Below are 18,880 nucleotides of genomic sequence, written 5' to 3'. Positions count from 1 at the left end.
AACTCTGTATCTGAACATCCTAAATTCTAAGGATATCAGAAATCCACACTAAGCCTCCCATAATGCTAAAAATGGAGAGGAGAGAAAGAGAAGACCTCATAAAAATGTAATTTTCTCTTATATAAAGCAGGCACAGTCTTCTTCTTCACTCCATCTGTCTTTCAGGTCCAGACCTGACCAAATTCTGACCATTTAAAAAGCTTTAAAAGCCACTTCCTTCTGCAGCCCTTCCAGAGTGCCTAGTTGTCACTTCACCTGTTACCACACCACAGTATTACAGAGAGAAGTAAATGAATCATAATGCCTCTTTGAAGAAGAAATGATGCCCATCCAAGACATGGCCTTCTTTCCCAGCCTGACTTGTCAAATTGTGTGATAAAATGCTCAGAGGAAGCTGCAGAGAAGTCTTACAGACAGCTGGGTAGCTACTGGTAGTATAGCTCTGCATAACAGCAAAAGCAGGGAATGCTCTACAGCCAAATATGAGGTGAGTTAGAAGTGGTGGCAAGGAAACTGTCTAACATTGCTTCTGCATTATGTCTTTGCAAAGGATTACACGACTGCATCGTTCCCTTGCTGTCCAGAACTAACCAATCTGCAGGACACTGGTTGGCTGCTCAGACTAACAGAGGTAAGAGGACAGTCATTTGACTTACTGCATCTTCCTTGTTTCAAAAACATAACACTTAGAAAGATTAAAATATTCTACATGCTTGAAAAAATAAGGTCATGGATCATTTCTCAACTGATGTCTGGGCAAGTGCCTCTGAAGTCTGCTGTGTTTAACTATTGCAGAAGCACTCTGATTAGTTTAACATACTCATTTATTCTTTGGAGCAAACCCCAAATGCTCAAATTCATTAAATAAGACACATAGAGAAGTAAGTCCTTATCTAATGCTTTCTTACAAATATCTTTACAAAAAGGACATGAAAAACAGCCAGGAAACATCATAAGGAAAGGAAGAAATTGTAGCATAAAACCCATGTTTTCCAGAAACTTCCAAATTTTCAGGATGATGTTTATCTGGAAAAAAATCTTGCTGTAAATGAGAGTAGGCTAGATCTGACTCTACACACACAGCCACAACACTGGAAATAATATAAGGTAAGAAAAATGTGAGATAAGACTTCAGCTCCTCAACAGCATTTTAATGGTGTGGTCCTGTTAACAACCTTGTTCTGCCTGAAAGTTTGTTGATTTCAATTGTGTTGCCTCCTTGCAGCATGTACTCTAATTTGGAAAGAATGTCTACACATTGATAAGGTTTCAGTAGTCGCTGAATACAAAACATACCAAATCTAGTACTGATGTTTTGTTTGCAAATGGATTGTTCTGAAATATGCCTTGCTTTTCATTTTTATAACTGCCTTCTTGGAAAATCTGTCATTTTAATGACCAAGGTTTTTCTTTGTCCCTTTCTGTCTTGGAAAAGACAAAAATCTCCAAAGGAATTCTTTTCATGATAGTGCACTGGTTCAGATTTGTGCTTACTCTTGTGTTTAGACTCCTGAAAGCAGGACCTGCTGAATATCTCTTAATTTTGGTTTTGTTTAACATACAAAGGATTTGTTACTTCCTTGCATATCGCACTTGCACTTTAAATTGAGTCCTGTCTCCAAACACCTTCCAATGTCCTCCACAAATTTCTTGAGAGTTCATCCTTTATATATATATATACCTCTATTTCTCTCTAAAGTTTCCAAACATTTGTGAATAAGGAAATTCCATCACATTTTCAAAAGCATATCTTAATTTAGCCAAACTGCAAGTCCTATACCTGACAAGATGTTAACTGAGGAATAAAATAAGCAAAATGCTTTAATGAAAGCGATTACCTTCATCTAAGAGTGACAAAAGGTTCAACGTTTTTGTGAGGTGTATGCGATTCTACATTTCCTGTTAAGTGGATGAGCTGTACAATAACTTCTTTTTTTAGTGTAAATAGGTGGTGAGGGACATTCAGTGAAACAGTGCCCCTTGCTGGGAGTTTGGTGTTTTCCTGGTTATATTGGTTTTGAAAGCCTATGTGGAGATCAGTTTCTCATTTTAATGAGTTCATTCCTGGAGGGAATATCAAACACATTATTGCTAGCAATAAGCACCACCTTGCTTATGTCACTGAATTATTTTAGTACTGACTGTAGAAAGAGGTGGATAAGATTGGGAATGAAAGGAAATAATGTTTTCAGTGACATTTTGATATACCCCATTCACAAGCATACATGTTAGATCCGGCAAAGTGTACATCTGTAAAACTGATTCTCTAATGGCAGGCAGTATGGGCTTCTGCCCTGACTATACCACAGGAATGCAGACTGCTTGTCTCACCAGCTCTCAAACAAGACCTGACACCTTGAGCTGCAAAAGCCACAGTGAATTCTTCTCAGCTTGCAAATCATGAACATTAAAGACACTACAGTACAAATGTTTTCTTGCAATAATTCATCCTATCAGTGATGCACAAGCTGGCACAGAATCCAGTTTACTTGCTGGCTTTGCAGAGAACAAAAACTGGGAAAAACTGATGTTAATGAACAAAGAGCTAACATGATTCTAAATTTAAGCAAGGAACAATTTGCCGGATGAGGAAGTGTGCTCTTTATATTGTTCATTTCACATGGTAACCTTGCTTTAAAGGAGGTTTTATTTTGTCATAGGTAGCTTGGATGCATAGGTGTAAAGAGGTTTAAAAAGTGTAATAATTAACTTCTCCTGCTGTCACAAAAGATAATACCTACCTCTCATTCTTTCTTAACTTTCTTTATTGAGGACACAGAGGGAATAATCACTATTGTGAGCGTGCTTTGAAAAATGCAGAATACTGGAATAAACGGATGGCCTTTCTTAAATAGGAACATAATCCCTGAAAAATTTTCATTTTTTCCCTGAAAAAGTTTAAATTCGTAAATCAAATTAACCCCTTTTCTTTCCTGTGTGTCGCAGTGAGCCAGACTGCCATACTTACTGTTTCTGGCACAGAATCTCATTCCTTGGGTAGCTATCCACAGTGTAGTATTAGAGTGAATAGTTTCAGATGCAGTCAAATTATAGTTTCAGATGCAGTCAAATTAACATCTAAACAATTCCGTCCAAAGTGCTTCCATTTACTGGTCACACCGTTAAGGCTTATACAAATGAATGGGAACAGTAGAATTGCTAGTTGTTAGTACATCATACATCCTGGCACATGTATTCCTGAGTAATGTGCATCGTATTTTATGTACAGCCACATACACAATGAAAAATCTGTATTTTTCAAACCCAGCAAGATCATTTGAAATACGACCTTAAGACTCACTTGTTCTGTTGTCCATATTATATCCATATAGTTAAATATGGATTTTTTTTTCCTCAAATACATTTTATTATTCATTTATTTCTAATATAGCTCAGCCTTACTTTGACCTCAAATACAGTCGCATTTCACTGTTAGGTTACTGCTACTACTGCAGTTATTCAGATTGATTCCTTCTAAAAACAATTCAGTGGGTTGTTACTAGGCATATTAACCAGGTTGCCATTCACATTATGAGCTGTTTGCACTGTCCAGAATTTTTAGCCATCTGACAGGTGTGCAGAGCATGGTTTAAAGCAACTGTATGTCACTTGCCCAGCTACTGTATCCTGTAGTCACTGTGTTACTAGTGGCAGACTGCTAGACTCGAAAGATCTCCAGAGAGACGAGGTGAGAAGGCATCAGTGACTCGTGCTCGTACTCACAATCAAGCTTCACCTTAGACTGGAGTACATTGGTAGGTAGAAGTTTAAATTTCTTCTGCATTAGCTGCAATATTTTATTTGCTCATTTTCAGGTTGCCTATTTGCAGCCAACTAAATTCAAATTTAGGGAGCTTTTTAAACCAAGATTTGAGCTTATGTACTCCAAGAGCTCTAGAGCTGCACTACACGGAATGTTAAAGATGCTTCATTGCTGCCAATTCTGCTTCCCAGCAGCAAGGAAAGAGGCATTTAATCAGATGAGAGTGCCTGAGAAAAGTGGTAAATCATTCAACACTCCAACAGTGGGCAATGCCAGTCTGATTAGGCACAGTAGATTCTACTTCCAAAGCATTTAAAAGACCCAACAGACATATAGTTTATTGCATCAGCCCTTGCCAACAAGTCCATGCTAATGTGATCAAACTGTTAATGAACAATGGCATGACAGTTGCTTCTTGCAGCTTTTTCAAACAGTGACCAAGGCCATTCTACCATGCTACTGAAGCAGTGATGTCCACCTGCTGATAAACCTTTGTGTCAGAGAATTTTTTTAGAAGGAAGCAATAAAACAACCTTACATGAATCATCTTTGTGAAGTAAATTGACCTCCTTATTTTGGAATGACTATGTACTTGCATTTGTGAATATTTTTATGGCGCTTTTAGCATTTTTTTCCACCAGTACAGTTATCAAAAACAAATGTGTAACAGTTGGAAGACAGACTTCTTGACAGTAAAACCAACAAGTAGGTAATAAAACACTGAGTATCAGAGGACTGATTAATTTTTGCTTCACCAAAGGTTGATTTGCAAGACAGGCTAGGATTTGTTATATATACACAGTGCACATTGCTCTGATGAGATATGATGATGGGATTTTATACTTCTAAATTCTTCTCTTTACTGTTTTTTTTTGTACTTTTCTTAAACATTTACATTGAAAGTTCTTGTTAGAGGAAAAAGCTATAAAAAGCATCCACTGAAGCAATATAACCTAGGTGTTATAAAACGCTTGTGCAGTAAAATGTCATCATTTTTCTCCAGAAAAGAAATGCTTTCATATCTTTCAGTGGAGGCCCATAGCTTCCTTTAAGTAATAACATGGAGCCAGGAGAGCATGTGGCTAGTAAAAGGAGATAAAAAACTGGTGATCACAGAGCAGTGACACTGAAATGATCCTGAAGTTTAGTGATCAGTTGTTGGTGTCAGCTATGCCGAGGTAGCCAAGACCACAACTTGTGATCCTATGATAAGGCATAAAAATTACTATGTAAATTACTGAGGGATATGTGCCAGACTAATATAATTATCTGAGCAGAGCCCTTTTATGCCGTAATACTTACTCTTCCTACTTTCTTTTTTGATTTGAGACACATACAGATTTTAACTGTTCATTTGATGAAAAGACAGAGTACTTCAGCCCTTAGAGGCCAAACTTTTTGGTATATTCAAATCTTCGCTAACACAAAGCTAAAAAGAAAAATCTTGTACTTCTGTTTGAATAGCACTTTTGTGCTCTCGTGGATTTAGTTCCAGTTCTCTCACTCTTTAGCAGAGCCTGGATTCTGAGACAGTTCCTTAGGGTCCCTCTAGGTCTCCCTTTCTGTAGGCTGGAGTCTGGGTCCTGCTTTGGGTCCAGGCCTCACTTTGAGATAGCAACTAGTTTCCATAACTTTTCAAGTCAAGAGATTTTGTGGCTTCTTGGACCATTTCCCAATTCAACCACTGGCTTTTTTGGCCTCTCTCTCAACTGTGCAAGAACAAGATAGGTTTGTTAAAAGTACAACTGGGCTTGGATAATTCTTAAAAGCAATAGGTATCCTATGGCAAAACATGATGTTAAATTCCTCAGTGCTGTTTCACTGTTACCTTGTCTACTCCTTGTGACAAGGGTGTTTGTGTGAATCTGCTCTGTGCTTTCCCTCTTCTTCCTGAGACACAGAAATGGACAACAGTTAGCAGAGCAAGATCTCCGTTAAATCATATTCAATCACTATCTGTAGTCTTCATGTGATTCCATTTAGAAAATAAAAATACAAACACACCCCCTGGAATCTGTGGCCTTGCTTTCTGAAGAAAGGAAAGTTACTGGGCAGGAAATGAATATCATGATGTCACAATGAAGGACTGTTACAACGAATGAAGGAAATGGATGTCACAATCTTGATTTCTCAAGTTGTGAAAAAAATCAGGTCTAATAGGGACAAAATTCAAAACCTGAACCAAAAAAATAATGACTTGACAAATCACGACCCACCCCCCCCCAAAAAAAGTGAAAAAGTGTTTATATCAGAATAATGAAAACATTTACGTGTGATACTTTAAAGACGGCAAGTTGAGATTGGCTTTTGAAATTCAGATTCCCAGGTGTTGATTCAATGTTATGAACAGTTTATATTCATGTCTGTGCTTTTTAACAGAATAAGTAGCAGGAAAGTTCATAAAAATATTCTTGATCAGCTCTCCTGATTACCTGAAAAGAAAGGTGGCTGGCTCTTACAGCATTTGTAACTTGCTATAATTATTTTCAATCCACTGTGAAAACAAGAAAACCCCAAACAAACAGGTTTAAAAACAAACCTGCTATCAGTAAATGCGCTTTTGTTTATGTGCTACTAAATGTCCCATTATACATAGCCTGCCTACCAGTAACTCTTTTTTGGGAAAGGTAGCACAGAGTTCTTCAGAAGTATATTTTAGGAAAGCTTTGCAGATGCGGGATGTAGACCATGCAGAATGGAGTTCATTGCAGAATACACTCATGAAAGAATTGCTTGGGAAACTTAAAATGAGACTAGACACAAAACTGGTAAAATGTAGAAAAAGGCATGATGGCACGGTCAGGGAGCTGGGAACTCTAATCTGAGGCACGCTAACGTCTGCTGTCCTGTAACAAAAACCTGCAGATTCATTACAGTCACGAACAAGAGCCTGACCAGCAGTCACCAATTTATTTTGTAGCTTCTCATTTTTTAAATAATCTCCAGTGCAAGAGTGTACATTTACAAGAAAATATCTTCGTGCAATGCTAATTCAAATGAAAATTACAGGAGGGATTATGTGAATAAAATATTGAAATAAGTTTGCTCAGAAAAAGTAAATATTTACAGGGGTAAAGCAGTTTCAAATTTCATAGGTTACTTACATATTTAGAGTTAGCTCTTATAATTGTCAGCAACAAAAACCCTGCAATATTATGCATAAATTGGCAATTAATGTCAGAATATTCTTACAATTTGTGTTTTACTTAATTTCAGTATATCTCATGTAACTTTAGAAGGAAATTAGTAGTGATTTACATGTCCCAGAGGTGTCAAAAGAGATATTAAGTAGTATCAGGCATAAAAAACCAATCCTGCTTTATTTTCATTCCTTCTGCAGACTGTGTAGAATAATAATGTGAATGGATTAGGAAATTGGTGTAATACCTGTCAAGTAATGTTATGTGTGAATGTCTATGAACTCTCAGAAGTTAAACTAACTGTTTTATGTTAACTTCCTCATGTGCTTGAGGAAGAAAGGAACAAAAATAACCCACTGTCAAATTGGATTGTAAAGATCCACTTTCATTTGGCCACTTTTATTTTCTTGGTGCATGTGGAGCCTAATCCAGGGCTTTGTAAACATGTTGTTTCTGGCTAAGCCCACAAGTTTTTGCTGCAACGATCTTTCTGCATCTTCAGTGAGAGCGAAACAGAAAAGGGGTAGCTTTGGACATGTAATTTCAGTCTTTGCAGCCACATCAGAGTGCAAGGATCTGCAAATCTTTTGGGGTACGCAGCTCTAGTGGCACACCCCCTATCTTGTGACATGCTCTCTGCAAGGCTGAATGAGTAACCCTACCCAAGCACATAGTTGGGAGACGTTGCTGCTACTGTTGATGGTTACAACTGAGTAAGCTAATTTCGGGAAGCAAGTCTTGTCTGGATGTAATATATGTATAGGAAACAGAGTACCCTTTTACTTAACTATTATGTCATGCTTCCAGAAGGTATACTTGTCATGGCAAGGGAGAAAGCCTCACAATGTAACTTTATGAAGGTTCAGGAAATGGACTTGTCTTCTGCTGAGGGGTAATTAAAGCATCTGCCTGGTCTGGGATAGGATATTTTGATTGCAAACATTCAGATAATATGCAATTCTGCAGAGGATCTAGACATTCTGGATTTTAGAGGATCTGTGATGAGTGTAGAAGGTACGGTGTGTAGGTATTAATAAGTTCTGGATTCGTTGAAACCCAAGAAAAAGCTTTTATTGATACATTTATTGATGTCAGCTGTGTGGTGACTCCAGTAGACTCCAGCAGAAAATATTTGTTGTGAGTTTACTGGAGTCGCCACACAGCTGACATAGTTACAGAAAGGAAAGAGGCAGTCGGTATGGCTAACATGCCATTACTTGTACCCGATGATGGCTGGAATCTGTTTGTTACCCTCCTGGAATGATACTCAGGTCCATCATGTGCAGGGAAAGAAAGAAGAGGGCTCTGAAAGGATGCCTGGATTCATAGGACAAATATATTGTCAGCTGTTAACTCTTGAGAGACTTATTACACATTCTACTTTGTTAAATTTATGTGTGGTGTTCTTTCATGTTCATACAATTTGCAAATGTTAGGAGTGACTTCCTTTATATAGAGCTAAAATATTGCCCTGCATTATGTGTGGGAACTGTGGGAACACCTACCAGTTCTTTGTGCTGTGAGGCTCTTTGAGTGTGTGTCTGCAGCATGCATCAATCTAGTAACCAGATTATATGGGTCATTTTTATGATTTATCTAGCTTCCAAACTTCTTGAGAAATGAATATAATTAAAACGGATGGTGAAATATTTCTGTGGTTAAATGTCAGTGCTAACATACCAGAACACACAAAAATGGGTAATACATATAACTATAGACATGTTGCTGCATTTAAATGTGCCTGATTTGTCATAAAATAATTTCTCTGTGGTTCCAAAGAAGTCTAGTAATGTCATAAGAGATTTCACACATTTAGAGTTTACAGGAGAAATTATCAACTCTCAGACTGGTTCCTGAAACAGTCTTCCAAATTCTTATTTTTGTCTTTTTGAGAGGTTTGGGGTTGTTTTTTCTTTTCCTTATCCAGTTTGATGGTACATTTTAAATTATTTTTATTAAAGAAAAAAGGAAAGCAATGGTGTTTATGTAAAATTAATCTGAACAGGGCAGACCCTGAAAAGAAGCATAATTTTAGCATTAATTTTTATTTAATTTCATAGCAATAAACCAAATGTGGTGAAGCAATGGGGAGAAGGACTACGCTTCCCATTTTTAGAAACATGATCAATAATAATACAACGAGATATGTAATTGTTCACTTTACACTTTATTTTGTGTAGGAGCCTCAAGATAAACCTTAACTTTGACATGTAGAAGCATTTGTTAAACACTATCTGCCTATTAATGCTCGTCAGTGGAGTCTGAAATACTGGGAGGATGATATTATCATAACTTAATTGGCCTGTAACCCAGACAGATTTCTGAGACGTTAATGAGTCTGTTCATCCTTTGCAGGGAGTTGAAGCTTGATTAGACTTCTAAAGAGCTCTTTTGTGTCTTATTTCAACTGTTTTTCATGTTGACATCCTTGTAAAACTAAACAATAAAATGGCATACTTCATTGCTTGGAACACATCCAGCAGACAAAACTGAGTTTTTCATCTTTGCTGCCATCTAGACCCGCCAGGCCTTGCACATTGTCTGTGAAGTTCATTCAGTTGGCACCTGCAGCTCAGTAACTAATCCTGCAGCAGCACAGTCTCTCTCTTGCTCAATGATCCCAGGTGCCAAACGCAAGAGAGAGACAGAGGCCATTGCTGTTCTTTCTTTTCCACACTCCCTCCTCTGCTAAGTGAGGTACATGTGGGTACAAGCCCCATAGCATGGATTCAGCTTAGAGTTTCAGCTAGTGGGTGAGAAAAACATTCAGAGTTGTGTCTACTACATTTGTACAGGTATGTTGCATTTCCTTCTCCACTTGTCACATATCCAGCTCCTCTCTCTCTCACTGAAAGTATTTTAAACAGAAATACTGACTTTTATTTCTTTTAATGAGTTCTATTTTTATGCTCTGTTGTGCATATTTGGTTTCAAGCTAACATTCGCATTCATACCTGTCCTAACTCATTAACACAATGTGGCCGTTGTCATACTGTGGGAAACCCGAGACACGACATGCAAATGCGGGGAGCTGAGGTCTTAGTCTTTGACGCTAAGTAGTTGCCACAAAATGATCACAGCTAATAACTTATTAACTTATGTCATAGTCATTTCAGAGCAGTCTCGTTCATATTTGAAAAACTGTTAAACTTCAGTTGAAATAACTGATTTCACACGTTCTCTCTTCTGATAAAAGAATCTGAACAAAATGCTAGTATTTCGGTTTACTTATTTGTTTCAGAAGATAATGCAACTTCAACCATGTCTGCATGTACACTATGGCCACTGATCCAGGTAGGCACATCAGGATTTTTGTGCAGACACAGACCCAGTAAATATGAGATTTTCCACAAGATAAAGGCAAAAGCTGGAGTCAAATACTAGCAACTTACAGTTAGAGTCAGCAGTCCTCTGAACTTGATGCTATTTCCTGAGTTCAGTAAAGAAAACAACCTGGATGACAGATATTTTTTTTTTTTTTTTACACTGTAGACACAGATAAAACACAGCAAAGCGCAGTTGTGTGTGACATGAGACCTCTAAGAGTTATCTATCAAAAGCTATCTTTGGTAAGGGGAGGTCCAGTTCTCTCAGCTGCCACTGTAGTCAGCAGAAAGGAGAGGGCTTCCTTGCGGGTTGTTTGAATAAGCCTGAATTGCCTGCTGTGGGTGGCACTGGGAGGGATAATCACGCTGACAGTACAGCGAGAGCCCAGTGCGAGTAGCTTTTGTGAGTGTCTGCTGTCCTCTTGCTACATCCCTTCCCCCGAGGATAACAGTATTGAGTGGGAAGCTAATACAATATGCCATTAAGGCAGTGGCATTAATTATCTGACACATTACATACTTGTCATTTTCACATTTGGACTGTATCACCAAGCTTTTCAGCCAAGCACATTGCTGTTGTCAATTTACTTTTGCCTAATGCATTTTAATTGTGGGAAGGAGGGCCTCTAGTGGCTTCTCTTTTGTTGCTCTATAGTTTTGCCATTCCAATTTTCAAACATTGTAATACTTTCTGAGAGTGCATTCTGTGGAATTTTTGACACAGTTGCATTTATACAGGATGAATATCATTGCAAAAATTAAGTCTGTTGTGGTTTTTTATTTCAGACAGTCCATGTGTGAAAAGCCTTAGTTACAGGGAAATGCCCCAGTTGAACAGCTGAGACGGGAATTGTTCCAGTGTCTTTTGTTGTGCCTCCTACTGAACATTTCATGAGTGAATAAAAAAGAAGTCTGCTGATAAAACAACAAAAGTAATCAAGCCTGTAATTTCAAAATAATAATAGAATTTCCCTGAGCAGATTGTTGTTCTTTTGTTCTTTTTAATTCTCATTTCTATACCTCTTATGCTTATAAGGTATTTCATGTAGCAATGTATGCAACTTGGCAAATGAAAATAATGTAGATAATTACAAGAGAAACAGCTAATAGAAGCTGTGATATCTACATTGTGTCTCCAACCATTAGAGTTTATAGTATTAAATGAATTGATGTGAAGGAGGGATAATTTGCAGTGTAGTAAATGATAAACTTGACTTACTGATATTAGCATACTCCTTCATCTCTCTCTGCAGTATTTCAGGCAGTATGCTGTTATTGCTATGAGAATCTAGGAAGATAAAACAGCAGTATGGTAAGATACCTGTAAAAACTGAGCTATTAAGCAATGCCATCTCAATCAAAAGGGCTCAACGTTTTCCAAAAGGCCATCTGGAATCACTCGTTTCTTAGGGTCTGGAGACAATTTCACAATTCCTTGCTTTGTAAACTTACTTTCCCCGGGCAGATGAAAACAATCTTACGGAATGGCATTTGGTATGTGAAAGGATGTAGAAAAGTATGCGTGAGTGTATATAAGAATGAGAAGCAGATCAAGTTCTGTAGCTCTAGATAGCTGCAAGCTGAAGAGTAAAGGTTCACAGTAGCTATAAAGTCCTGTGTCGTTTCAATGGTTCTATTATGAATGGGAAAAATATGTGATAACATGAGAACTCACTTTTATTGTGAGAACAGAGAAGCATGAGGAATTCCTGAATACTTCTTGAAAATCTTCCACCCAACTCCTGGATGTATCTGAATTTCACCTTTAAAAGCCCTGCAAGATTAGTTGTGCTCCCAAATTCCATTGGCTCAGACTTTGCATGCCAAGCAGGACTTCTGCTTTCATGAGTAGTTCTTCCTTTCCATGATATACGGACCATGAAGAAAGCAAAAATATTTGAGAATCTCCCAAAGTTCCATTAAGCATAACATTTATGATTAATTGCCCATACTATCATACCAGAACTGATATTTACTTTTTACTATATTTACTTTTTACCTAATTGATATTTACTGTTTATCTCTTCAAAAATTCACCGGCTAATCATCTGACTTTACTAAAAAGCTGAACTGCACAAGTGTTGTATATGAAGGAGCTGCAGGAAATATGCCTTTATTTTTACATGAAAGTTATTCATACCAACTAAGCAGTTTCAACAGATGATTCTGTCTGTGTTAGCATTATACATGCACTTGCCTTCAATCATTGATTATCCACATCTTTAGCATCCCATATAATTACCTTAAATACAACATTCAATAACTACTTAAAAGCTGTAGTTTAAAACCTGTTACCTCAGAAAAGAACTTTCCAGATCACCAAGTGGAAACCTTCCAGAGTATCTACAAAACATTAGCTTATGCTGTTTATTGTTTAAAGATATTTAAAAATATTTCAGGGCAACTGGAAGCACCTTGTAGATTTAATGTTAGAATTTAAACTGTCCATTTAAACGAACAGAAGACAAGAACATGTCTTAAAACCTGATGTGCTGTGAGCTTGAAAAATGTAGCACTGGCTAGAAAAATGTTTACTGGTCAAGCAACAAAAGGAAACAGGGCTCTATATAGTGATGTCCATCTTCCACTCAGATGCCACTGGGTATTTTCTTAGTTCTTTGCCCCCTGTAGGGAGGGTATTAAAGTAGATGCTTAGATAGGCATCCTCGTTTATTGCCTTCTATAATCTGTTGCTGTTCAGGGTCTCCTTAAATGAAAATTAGTTCTAAAATGGAAGGCAATGATATGTGCCTCTAAGTCTGCTAATGATATGCTGAGCCATCAGCAAACTTAAGTATGCAGACAAGCACTTACTGAATTAAGTGCAGGATTTTACATGGTCTGAACCATTGTTTGTTTTTTTTAAAATGTATGCATTTAATATAGTCAGTTTCTTAGAGCAAAACAGAATTAATTACATTACTGCTGTGAAGTGCCATAATAGTTTTCATTCTGTAGGTGGAACACTAGTGTTTTTAATGTTTTCTTCATCAAGTCTTATTCAAACATTCTCAGAAAATGTGTATTATGTGTTTTATAATTTTTTGACGTTTTCTGGCTGAAAATTCCTCAAGCAACAGAGTTTCACAACCCAATATACTATTTCACAAATACATATTTTAACTCAGGATTTGCTTCTTCTGGGTCATGAGCATGTCAGTTCACTTGCAGTCTTTTCTACCTGTCACTCTTTGACTCAGCTAATTGGGTTGTAAACTTTTCAAGACAAAGTCTGGCTTTTGATTTACTGTTTTGTTCCATGATGGGGTCAGGCATTTTTGTCCTTCAGCATTTACCGGTTTTCATTGGTGAAAATCCTACATATGCTCTAAAGCTTATGAAATACCTTATGTCATCTGAAATAACTGTAGTATTGTAAGGTTGTGTTGGTGTGGTTGGTTTGGTTTCCATTTGACTTTCCTTGCAATCTGGATTAACAATTTATATACTCAGGCAATGGTAAAAGAGCAGTCCCTCTTTAGTTAGAGTTTTTCATGTTTAATAAGTTTAATAACATGCACGGAAACTTCAAACTCTCTTATTAGATCCATTAGGAAATTTTTATGAAAGCTAAAGCTTTCAAAGTAACAGCAAATGGCAGTTCTGTAAAGTGACCTGCACTGTTGTAGTTGCCTGCAGTGCTTGTAATTCACATCATAATCCTAAATTCATGACCTGAAATATATTTCTAGTCTTCCTGATCTTTCTTCCTCCTTAGAGAACTGGTTTGGTAGTAATTCTGTCTTTGTCTGAGATTCGTAAAGGTGGCTGAATGGGTTCACCTTCCATAACCAAAAGTGTCTCAGAAAGACTCCAGGGAGAGCTGTTTCATGTTAAAGTAGCATATGCGGCCAGATCAGCGCATGGTTAAAAAGAGTTACAGTCAACTTCAACTGCATGTATCTTAGCACATAAACCTGTAGGTTTATTTCAGGCAAAGCTGAAACTGCAGCTCGTAAACTGACATGCCAGTAGGAAATTGTTAGCAATGCTTGTGAGAACACTCCTCACATAAAGGTGTAAAAATAATTTAAATTTTTAATTTCTATTTTTTCATTTTGAAATATTACCTTATAAAGAAATCCAGAAAGTATTTAAGTTCCAAGTAAATGTGATTGTAGAAATTAAATATCTCTTACTCTCCTTTTTTCTTCTTAAAAGAAAATGTCTTGTACAATCAACCTCATCTTGCTAGTATCTCAAATTATTGAAGATTATTTTTAGAAAGGCCTTGCCTTTAAGAACCATTCTACTTAGTTCATCCAATTAGTTCTGGCAACTCAGTTTATTGTACGTATTTTGAATTTAATTTTTCTGGTGGTTACAACTTTCTATTTTTCCTTCTACAGTTAGTTCACAGAAGAATTTAAGTATGATGTAAGGGATTATTTACAGGATGTGGAAAAAAAACCACAAATGTAGAAAGTAAACTTAAAGAAAATATTTGAACAGAGGTCAGTGTGGCCTCCCATGGCTCGAAAAACTCCCCATTGCTCGCTAATTCACTTCTCTTGAGGTCAGCTATATCTTTCCCTTTCCCTGTGGCCATGCTAGGATAGTAGCATCCTATACAGTAACGCAGGTGCCTCTTTATCTTCATCCTGCGTTCCTCTGCTAGCCCCGTTCCTGGCAGCCGTTTAAGCATTCTCCTTTCCACATTATTGAAGAAAATAACTTCTCCTTATACTAACACAAATGTTTTCAGGAACTTGCTGGGCTACTGTTTTGCTTTTTTGGTACGTATCTTTTATATACACTTTTATATATTATTTTATATATAGGAGATATATAAAACCACCTTGTTATATATTTACACACCGATACTCTGGTATTCTGCCGGCAAAATCACCAGCTTCTGCAAACCACGGAGGACTTTTTCCTTAGAGGCATACAGAAAGGGCACAGCTAACTTGTTTGCACCCTTGCAAGACCTTATAAACTGAAAGTACAGGAATTAGTGCACGTGTAAAGCGTTTCCTGCTCTGCATTTCTCATCTTCAGAAAGCCCCACAATCTAAACAGTGTATCATGTTTTCTCTTTGAATCACAGTTCAATTGTGCCTTAACAGAAAATGCTATTCTGAGTGGCAATGTAGCTTCACCTGCAGTCACAAAACAATACATTTAGAATGCTTTATTTTAAATAAGTAGTTTGTGAAAGCACACCCCTGAAAAAGACAGGGAATGGAAGTGTAAGCAAATGGCAGGCAGCTGACTTCTCTGTTCTCTACTGCACGTGCAAGTAATTCCACTCTCCTCTCAGCTACGGGTAACCCTCCTCCACCGGTGCCAAACAGGGAGTTCAAAATACAGATGAACGCTGAGCAGCAGGAAAAGTGGTTGCAGTAAATTTAAAAAAAGTGTTGACAGCCATTCCTTTGCTTGGTGTCCCTGGCTTTAAGTACTACAGGGCACACACCGGGGAAGAAACGAACAGTTCCCAACTCCAGGCCATTATTTAGCAGTTTTTGTTGATTTCAACTCAAGTCAGGTATGTGCACCTAAGGGATCACTGTTGTAGTCTAAATTGATAAATCTGTAGAGCAAAGCGCCTTTCTTGACTTCCTTGCATTTAGGTTCATTACTTGATCTTTACTTATCATCAGTTACTCTTACTCCACGTGAATTTAAATTGATGACGAAAAAAAAAGACTGCTTATAAATTAGTTGCTGCAACATGCAATAAGCGCTCTACAGGCAGGGCCTCAAAGGTGGAGAGGAAATCGCCATTCACCACTCCCCTGTTGACACCTCAGTCCTCTCTTCTCCGTTCCTTCTGTGGTTACTTTTTACCTCCCACTCCTGAAATCACAACTCCTATGGGGCTCTTGTGACCTACCAACGTTTCATGTGCTGGAAGAGGGACACATGATGGGGCTTTCCTTGCTGAGCAAAGCACAAGGCAGCGAAGCACAAGGGCTGCCCGTGCACAGGGGATGCGCTGCCTGCTGCCTGCCTGCGCAGTGGCCCAGGGGTTGGTGCCTCCCAGGGCCGAACCGAAGTCCCCAGCTCGTCCTGCTGGGAGGAAGCCCCGTCGCAGGCAGGCTGTGGTAAGGGCAGGCTCCTCGCCTCCGGTGGAAAGGGCTGTGTTGCTGCCCGCCTCCAGACCCCACCAGCACCTGTGAGGTGCCAGGGCTTAGCCAGGCTCTGGTTTCCTCAGGGACAGCCCTGCTCACCTTCGTGGCAGCAGGAGAGGAGCAGCAAAGTCCCCCTGTGGTATCTGCCATTCTACAAGTTGCTGGGGAATGGAGTCCACCGGGAGGCCTGGCTGGGCCATCCCTGCAGGCTGGCAGCGGGGCCCAGGGTGCCAGCATCCTGGGAGCCATGAGGCTTTATAGGCCTGGGTGCCAGGGGCTTGGTGCCCATGGCTCTGACTCGCAGCACGCGTACCTGCCCATGAGGCAGCCCCATGCTGTCACCATGGCCTCACCAACCCGTGAGGTAGCTGCCATTGCTGTGTTTCAGTCCTTGAGCCGCCCGGTGTGCACCCCTCCTGCACTGCTGCTTGTTCCGGGCAGCCTCTGGGAACAGGGGAACCCTCTAGCCTTGTGGGGCTCTCTCGTGGCAGGCTCCACGGTGGGACGTGGGACATGGGAGCTGGCGCCCTCCTGGGGGGTCCCAGCTGTGGCCCCCAGGGGGCTGGGCACTCACTGCCAGCCGTTTCTGGGATGTAGGAGAGGGGCACGCTCGCCTGGCTGCCCTTTAGCCAAGAGCAGGGCTTTTTCATTTCTTTGATCCCTATCTGAACATGCACAGTAACATGGGAGATAAACCCTTTTTTTTTTTCCCCCCTTTTCAGTGTTGAAACACCTTTCCAGTGATGTCATACGCTTCACCTTGCCGGAGGGTATCCTGATGCGCAAGGAGGGAAGAGCAGAGAGAATGGGGGAAGAGCGAGCCCAGGGATCTGGTAGTTAATCTCAGCTCTGCTACTGACTAGCAGACATTCAACACTTGACCCTTTTTCTCTGTGTGTGCTTTAGATTCTCCTTCCATAAATTGATGCTAGAAACTGATTGCAATGCCTTTTTAGATTATTTATAAAGTTTTCAATTAAAAAAAATATAGCATTTTGTTTGAGGAATTCATCATCAATGTTATAAATATGTTTATTCACTATTACTTGTGCCATGTTTAACTCCCACAAAAATTCTGAGACACTGTCTCTAAAAGAAAGTAAAATAAATAAAATTCAATAGTTAAACTAAAAACATTTCAAGAAGAAATAAAACTATTCAGCCCCTTAGACTGTACTTTCAAGTAACACTTATGAAAAGAAGGTCTAGTCATATTTATCAAATGTTATTGTATATTTGATATGAGATTTGTACATGTATAATATATATATTAATCCATAATAATTTGGGGTTTGTCCTTTTAGGATCTTTGGCCGTGGCTGGTGACCTCAATGCAAAGCTACTGTCTGAAGGGAAGAGAGACTTGGACAAAGAATCTATCTTAAATGTATGTTCGATTTTTTTATCATACTTCTCAAATACGTTGAGGTCTTCTACATATTGAGCATTATTTATGAATCACCCAGAGTTTTTCCAGATTTTATTTTTAGAATTTATGAATTATAAATAGAGAGCTGATAACTAGGCCAGAAAACACGATATGTGCAATTTAATATTTTTCCTAAAAGAAAAAAAAAATCCTAAAAAACAGTGTAGTGTAAATTTAAAAATGCAAGTTATACCTAATTTCAAACAGTTTCTAGTCGTAATTGTCTCCAGACTTTTGATTGTTTTTTTAATTAAATGTTAAAGGGAGTGAATATGATCTCCAAAATAAGCAAAATATGTTGATTATAAAATAATTACCTATACAGATATAAAAGTTTCTGAGCAGGTACCAGCAGATTCATTAATACTTGCTGCTCATGTTGACGTTAATGTCTTTTACGCATGTTAATGTCACAATAGCTCCATCTTGTGGTTGACTAAATATTACTCGACAATTAATTTTCATTTAGATTCTGAAGGAAAAATAAGGTCGAAAACAAATACGAAAAAAACGCTGGTGAGGAGAGGACATTTTAAATATGATTAATTCCATTGCAGTTGTTTGTTAAAAAAAAAAAGGAACAGAAAAGAAAAATAAACCCTGAGTGTTTAGTAGTTGCCTTCAGTAGTTGCAATTTACCATATCTAAGTGGCTAATTATAAAAGCCAGTGGGTTTTAGTTAAAATATTATTTTAGAAAATCAATGAAAAAAATTCATAATGATTATCATTAGCTGTATTACTGAGTTTATGAACCTTATGTACACCGTCAGTTATGTTTTGTTTCTATATTAAACAGCTGTCTAAAAATGCTGCTGCTGATCGGCAGTTTGACCTTGAAGCTGCGATTAAAGATGTTGAGAAAATGTCCAATGAGCTGAAGAAACTAAATGGTAATTGTGAGTTCATCAACAAGCTAAACAAGAAACTGTTTAAGGCATTGTGTTAAAAAGTGTGCAGTTGTGAATGGCTCATGTTTTCTATGTCATACAATTGATTTTTAATGTAATCATAGAATCACAGACTGGTTTAGGTTGGAAGAGACCTTAAAGATCATCTCGTTCCACCCCCCTGCCCTGGGCAGGGACACCTCCCACCAGCCCAGGTTGCTCCAAGCCCCGTCCAACCTGGCCTTGAACACTTCCA

Source organism: Charadrius vociferus, unplaced genomic scaffold (genome assembly GCF_000708025.1).
Source record: "Charadrius vociferus isolate BGI_N301 unplaced genomic scaffold, ASM70802v2 scaffold822, whole genome shotgun sequence".
Taxonomy (NCBI): Eukaryota; Metazoa; Chordata; class Aves; order Charadriiformes; family Charadriidae; genus Charadrius; species Charadrius vociferus.
The sequence above is the reverse complement of the archived record's forward strand: the minus strand, read 5'-3'. Positions refer to the sequence as shown.